Below are 7,466 nucleotides of genomic sequence, written 5' to 3' on the forward strand. Positions count from 1 at the left end.
GTAAATGGCGGTCCTGGTTGAATACGCAAGATTCACAACAATAATTTCAATTTTTATAACCCAAAGACGTCTTTCTAGGATTTGTTACTTCGTACTTTTTCTTATCTCATCTTGAACTTGATTAATAGCCTCCAAGTTCAAGGCTCCAAAGGCTAGCCTTACCTAGCCAGAAAACCTTACTTTATGTCCTTAGACCAGTGGTCCCCAGAGTGTGCTCTCACAGTATCAGCCCCACCTGGGACTCGTGAGACATGCACATTTTCCAGCCACACCCCTGGCCTAGTGATAAAAAACTTGGCTGTGGGGCCCAGCAACCTGTTTTAGCACCCCTCTCCGGGTGATTCTACTTCGAGAACCACTGCATTAGACCAATGGTAAAAATTCCAAGGAGAATTCCATTGCCTACAGGACAAAAATCTCAATAGTAAACCTCATCAAAGCATTTATTTTACAGATGAGAAAACAGATCTTAATACTGTATTCCATGCCTATCTCCATTTGGAGCCTATCTTAAGAATATCAATAAAAAGAACTCCAAAATGGTGATCAATAAAACATCTAAAGCAAATAAATTGGAAAGGAGTGTGATTCTAGTTTGAATTGATAATCCAAGAGGGCATGGTGTAAGAAAATACAATTTTAAAAATTGATATTAAATAAAAATTTACAATAGGTAATAATATTAGCATTCACTTTAGAAAATGATAACGAAAGTTTATTATCTGAAAATACGCATTTTTCCAGCACTTCCATTATAGCAACCAAAAGTCATATATCATTTTGTCTATCACCACCACATCCATGGCGGTAAAACTGATATGCAATCCTAGTCCTAGTCTCTACTAATAGGACTCAGAGCTACTCAAAGACTGAAATCTTAGCTAATAGTAGAGAAGAACCAATATGGGTATAGAATATTTTGTTGCCTTTAAGCAAGAGACTTTCAAAAATGTCTCAGGAATAACGCTGAAAAGACAAAGGAGAATGCTTAAGGGGGTGCCTGCATTGCAATAATTTGAGCAGCAAGAATATTCTAGCTCACTGGAATAACTTATGTCTATGAAAAGCCTTGAATCCATAATAATACTCAACAATGAAAAAGTAAGGCATACAAAAAGATCATTAAATAACAAACAGATGGGCAAGTTTTAAAAATATTTTTAATAGGTAGGTTAGAGGTTTGACATATATAGATGTTGTTACTTTTACTTGATGTATATTTTAATATATGGATACATGTTTATCTCAGTAAATAGAAAGGAATGGCTACAGTGAATTTTAAGTCAAATAACTCAAGAAAAGTTGTAGAGTTTTCTTCATGGATCAAAGAAGTGATCTGCTGCTATGGACACACATAATAGCGAGTAGAGTCCAGAAGTGTGTTGGAAGCTAATGCATGAGGCAGTGGCCCCAAGAAGAGAATCTGCTGCCCAGTGTCCTTCTTTCTTTCCCTAGATGAAGAAACTGTTGGATGTGTTTATTAAAAAGTACTGAGAAACTAAGGCATCACGAAGTAAAGGCTCACTGCCTGGGACTAAGATTTGATGGATATAGAAGCTCTCAGGGGCTCTCCGTGTTGCTAGTATAAGACAAGGGCTTCCAAAGGCTCATTGACATAGCAACTGAACCTTGACTCTTAACACGTTGCGTACGGATCACAAGAATCTTCACGAGGGATTTAAACCTCACCATATGCAACGTGTTAAGAAAAAACTCAGGCCAGTAAACATCAGCCCAGGACTGAATCAACTTTGAAAAGATCCACTAAGATCCAACATGTCAATCAAAAATCAAGTTGACTGATAACTCAAAATCTGTAAACTCAGCTGCTCTGAGACTCCATTCTTTGTCTTTCAAATCTAGCAAGATTACTGTAACTCTAGGAAAGTAAAACACTGACAAGTATAAACAACAGGGAAGGGATAAAACAAATTTAGAAATAACGAAGACATAAATCAAACCCATAGTATAAATACCTCCTACTCAGTTAAATGTAGGTATAATACATTTTGAATCTCATTGTGATTATTTGTGTTGTGTGTGTGTGTGTGTGTGCACACGCAGGCACATGCCAGTTGATTTTAACGTCTGTAACGCTTTTAAATGAAATTTGCAGAGATTTTATTGAAATATTTCAGAGAATTTGTCTACTTAAATTTGTAATCAGATTTAAATATTTAAGATAATTTGATTCGTAAAGTATGTTTTATTAGTGGCCAGAGTAGCATGTTAATGTTTAGGAAAATTAATAATGAGATTTAAAATGTGGGCATGAAAAGGTTTTTCCTACATAAAAGGTCCTTGGTCATTTAAGATCCTAAACACTATGTTATTCTGATTTTTTTCTCCTCATAGGAATCTTGCCTTAATCTTGTATAAAATATAGCCTCACCCTCCAAGACTTTAGCAAAGAGTGAGAAGAAAAGAGATAAGGCAGATTCTGGTATATACTATAATTCCATTTACATCTCCAATAAAATAAACATCAAAGTCTTTACTGGGTACCCCATACAGGAAACACGTTTCTTTGTGTGTCCGCCCAACAACAATAAAAATAAATTAGGTGTGTGATGCCTGTAACAAAGATTCAGGCACATTTTCTTACTTTACAGGATTGACATTTTCAACATTTATCTTTCAAAGCAGCAGTAGGTCAGGCTGACATGCTTTTTAGAGCATTATAACTTGAACTTAGAGAATTTTCAAAGATGCAATCTCATTTAGAAAACTTCCATGCCAGAAAAAGCAAACCTCTTGTACAAGAGTCCTGATCAATGCACTAGCAACTCCGCACAATATTCAATATTCCTACGAAAATGTCCGGGCACAACAAAGGCTGGCAGACAGAGTGTCTTGGAGCCTCTTGTAATGGAATGTGACAAGAGCCAGGCACTTTAGGCAGGCTCAATCAATGTTAATTGAAGCAGAAGTTATTCAAAGGCAAAAAGGAGTCCTTGAGAGGTGAAAGGGGGTTTTAGGATTGTGACTCTCTCCTTTCCCCATTATCCCCTTATATTTAATTACTTGTTCTAGCCGGTGAATTGTAATTTGATTTGCCATCAGGTGATTCTTCCCGGTCTCATATGTTTGTTGAGTCTTTCAGTTAAAGGAAAATTATCTCGTAACCTGTGGAGATGCCTATTTCACAGGAAGGAAATTGTTCTCTGACAAGTGGGTCTCAGATTCACAAGGTCTCTTTTCCAGTTCCTAACATAGCAGAGGTACCAGTAGAAGGACACGGTGAGAAACTGTTTAGTCCCGGATGATACCGCTGTATCTTCTCTGGAACATTGTTATTTCTATAATTGACCAGCACCAGAAATTCTAATTCGCTTGGGCTCCCCCCCCCCCAAGCAGACTCTAAAGCAGGAAGTTATATGCACATTAACTACTTATTGGGGTGTTGATCCCAGGCAACACTGGTTGAGAAGTGAGTGTGTGAGACAAGGAAACAAAAGTATCTAACAAAAGCGGGTTAACAAATTAGTTGCCACCAAGAGCAACTGGAGTGTCACCTCTCTGGGGGACTCAGAACCAGTGCAGAGCATGCCTCAGTCAGTCGCCCAGAGGGTGAGGGGGCTGGGGCATTTATATACCAATTTTCTTCAGGCTTGGTTGAGGGCTAGTCTCGGTGGGGAGGGGAATAAACACCCAGCACTTCTGAGCTGGAATGCATGCCGATGCCCCAGCCAGAGAAAGCCCTCAGAAGAATGGACAAGGTGCCAACTATATTCTGGAACAATCAGCCTGCAAATATGTAACTGCTTTAAACTCCTGTAGTCCTTCTAACATATACACAATAATACCACCTTCTGGGTAAGCTGTTGGTGGGAACTGGAAAGAGGTTATTTTCCTCTGACATGAATAATGTCCTTTGATACACACTAAGGAACTAAGGTTAGAGTCAGCATCATTTTGTTCAAGAATCTAATATTGTTTCGCCTTTAGTCGGTGCTCTCATTTACCCTTGAGATACCTCTTGGGATCAACATTCACATCCAGTTAGGACTTCCCCTGGATACGATGCACTGAAACCTTAGAATGCTAAATAGAAGTGGAATTCAGCATAAGGTAAGCTAAACCGGGACTCCATTCAGAAGTATATGTTTTTTTTATTCTACATTTTAAAAAATGCTAATTTTTAAGTAAAACCTTTACTTTTCATATTGATTTGCAATTAGTTGGCATACACTTGCCAAGACCTTAGACAACGATGGGAGAAAACAGGCAGGAGAGGATGATAATTAATAGTCCCAAGTAAGGACAGGGAAGTTCCAAAGGTGAAGTTCAAAGTCAGAAGCCAGAAAAGCAGAAAGGGACTGGGACTCAGAGAAAGCAGCTACCTGTAAGCACAGTGGGGAAGAGGCCAAGCTTTGGACTCAGGAAGACCTCGTGCATCCCAGGTGTGAGTCTCACCGTAACTGGTGAGGCAGGTAACTAGGGGGCCTGGCCCAATTACCTAGCCATTTCATGCCTCAGTTTCTCAGCCAGGAGTTAAGAATGCCTACCTCATGTAGTTGTTGTGACAATTAAGTGAGCCGGTGCTCATAAAGTGCTGTGCTCGGTGACCAGCATAAACTAAGTACTTAATTGTTACTTGCTGTTGTGTCATTATTACCATTTTCATGACTTCAAGGTAGAAAGTAGAAAATATTCTTTCTGCTATGCATGGCTTGAAGTCCAGGATTAATATCTGTGGGGCTATAATGCACCCCGTGGCAATTAGAAAACCACATCATAGGCCACTCACTATGAAATGAATTATCTTAGCTTTGTCTTTGCTTCACATTTGGTCATCCTGAAATCTCCGACGGGGTGGTGGACAGTGCTGGGGTTTTCTCAAAACTGCTTTCTACCAAAGTGGCAGATATAGTCTGAGAAGGCCTAAGATGGGTCGGATTCTTCCCTGCAGTGAATAAGACCTCTTTGTCAGAATTTAGAGAGAGACTCGCCTGCCCTCCAATGGCACAGACCCAATGTTGCAAACAGGTGGGAAAGACGATACCTCACACATCTATGTGTGTGGCAAATTTCACTTTCTGTAAAAGCAGTAGTGTCATTTCTGTGAAGGAAACAAAAGAGCTGCCCAATTCTACAGAAGGAGGAATTAAGGTGTTTGGCCATGTGGTCAAGGTAGGAAGTGGCAGATTCTCTTCTGACTCCTGTCCCATGAATCTTTACCTTTTATTCGAATGGCTTTAAGCAAGGAGGGCTAAGAAGCTAAGAGGTTACTCAGCGCTCTTAATCAAAGCTCAACTATAAGGAATTAAAACGTTCTTTCAATTCTGCATCCACGAGTAAAATAACCACCATTTATTGAGTGCTGCCACGTCCCAGTATGTTTATAGTGTGTAAAGTAGCATCCACGTGATGTCTCTTACAGGCACTTGTCACCATAGCTATGGGCAGTGCCACTGTCCCCATTTTACACATGCAGAAATGGAGGTTCAGAGAGTTTGTGGCTTGTCCTACAGTCTCAGAGAAATCAGTGCGGACTGCAAAAATTAGAGAAGGATGGCAGATGGTAGTAGCACATTGGCCTAACAGGGTTATGCCACAGCTAGAGATTTCTAGAGTTGACTATAATAAGAATAGACAAGTTGACCACACACACGGCCCCCATGTGTAAGCAACGCATAGTTCTAGTGACACTTCTGAAAGAGCAATAAGGTGGCATCCAGCTGAGAGCTTTGGCAGGTTGACCACTTGTAGGTCTGCCTTGGACCTTCTTACAAAGCCACTGAAGACACAGGATTGCAGGAAATTGACAGAGACCTTGTTGCTGAGTCAACTAAAGGTGTTTTATTGCAAGGCAGGCACAGTTACAGAACATGACAGAAGTACCACAATTTCTGTAAACCCAAACACAGAAGCGTGCCTTGTTCTCTAATTCCTCCAAAATGGGTAGATCCACAAACAGACCTGAGCAACAGTGTTCGTGAGGTCAGTTGATCTCCAGTTTGTGCTTTGCCTTAGAAAATGGCATTTGGAAACCATCCACTTACTGTTGTTAGCTTACATTCGGGGTATTTGAAGCCACTTTTGACATTTATAATTTCTCCCCCATTCTAGCTGCAGGATCAGACAGGAATTAAATTTCAGCCTATTAGGTTTGTGTTTCTTTGTGGCGTAACATATATATCAAATAGCATGCAAGCGCCCCAGGTATAATATAAGCTTGATTGTATTTCAACTCCAAGCGATACCACATTGAGATCGCTTCAGTAGCTAAGCAAATGTGACTCAGGCCATTACCTGGATCCAAACTCAAAAAAAAGAAATCAAGAAAGAAAACATATTTTTAATCTAAGGATCAGTACTACACAAATCAAACCATGCAGCCCCATTTACTAGGTAACGTGGGATTGCAGAAAAATCCCTACTGACAGAATTTGTTCATAAATAAGGCTAATGTCAGCGACAGAATTATACTTTCGAAAGCAATTCTTTTCTTATAATTCTCAGGGCCAAGAGAAGAAAAAGAAAAGACAGAGGAGGAAAAAAGGAAGAAAAAAAAAAAATTCCAACCAATCAAAAGCATCCAGAACTGGGCGTTATACAATGATGGCAAAGCAAAAACAGTCCAATCCAGAACCACAGCTCAGAGAGCTTCATCGGAAGGGGTGCTGGGCTTGAGTCCCACTTCTTGGTCCCAGCTGCTTGCTCTGCCCTGGGGACCAGCAGCATCTTCCTCACTGCCCTTCAGCAGTCCCCCGGGACACCTGAGAAGATGGTCTGTCCTCTGGCCAAAAAGCAGAGCCTGTGAAAGGATACACAGGACAAAGCCCATCAGACCTGGGCCCAAACCATCTGCTAGCTAAAGGTCGATGGAGTCAAGGGCAGAGGGAAGAGTGATGTTTCCTCACCTCCTCCAGGCTTGCTTCCTGCCGCCTCTCCAGAACGGTGGCTTTATGCTTTGGATCAGCCAGTGGCTTGGAATCTTTGAGATCTTGTAGTGAGCTCACTGGGGGTACCCATCACCTTTCAGTCCATGATATCTCTGTTGACAAGAACATAAAATAAATACCCCTGCATCACTGGTCTATGGAATCTTGAGGAGAAGGAGGCAACAGAGCAACACAGGCACACAGAAAGGAGGGGAGGGAGGACGAGAGAGAATAAAACTCAGAAAGGATACTCTACCTGCTACCTTTCCCTGGAATTCCCCCAGGCAGTCGTATCCTGGATGGGAGGCTTGAGGTGATTTCTAAGACCGCCCAGAGGTCTCAAAGGTCTGAAAGGTCAGGAAGCATCATTCCATTGCCATGCGGGCACCTGAACTCAAAACTCAGGTCCTTGAGAACCTCAGCCAGCCTTGCCCCAACTCTCCTGAGTGGATCCTGTCACTGAAATACTACATAACAGAGAGCAAGATACAGTTGAAAATTAGCAGAAGGTCCTCCTTCCTTTGTCCCGGGGTCACAGTCAGGGGAAAAGTAAGGGGCTGGGGTTGGAGGGGTATCAAC

The 7,466-nt window shown here is 41.2% G+C and overlaps 1 protein-coding gene and 1 long non-coding RNA gene across 7 annotated transcripts in view; both read right to left on the bottom strand.

The window, feature by feature from the left end:
• The window catches only part of RBMS3 (RNA binding motif single stranded interacting protein 3), a 1,259,852-nt gene that overhangs the window by 1,061,724 nt on the left and 190,662 nt on the right, over positions 1 to 7,466 (bottom strand). The gene's annotated exons all lie outside the window — the stretch shown is intronic.
• The window catches only part of LOC141567193 (uncharacterized), a 157,763-nt gene continuing 156,059 nt past the window's right edge, over positions 5,763 to 7,466 (bottom strand). For both annotated transcript variants that reach the window (XR_012489632.1, XR_012489631.1), the window contains exons 2-4: positions 7,144 to 7,354; positions 6,867 to 7,000; positions 5,763 to 6,760 (exon numbers count right to left, since the gene is read on the bottom strand). This is a non-coding gene — a long non-coding RNA (uncharacterized LOC141567193). The remainder of the gene's footprint in view (positions 6,761 to 6,866; positions 7,001 to 7,143; positions 7,355 to 7,466) is intronic.

This window comes from Rhinolophus sinicus, linkage group LG10 (assembly GCF_036562045.2).
Source record: "Rhinolophus sinicus isolate RSC01 linkage group LG10, ASM3656204v1, whole genome shotgun sequence".
Classification (NCBI taxonomy): domain Eukaryota; kingdom Metazoa; phylum Chordata; class Mammalia; order Chiroptera; family Rhinolophidae; genus Rhinolophus; species Rhinolophus sinicus.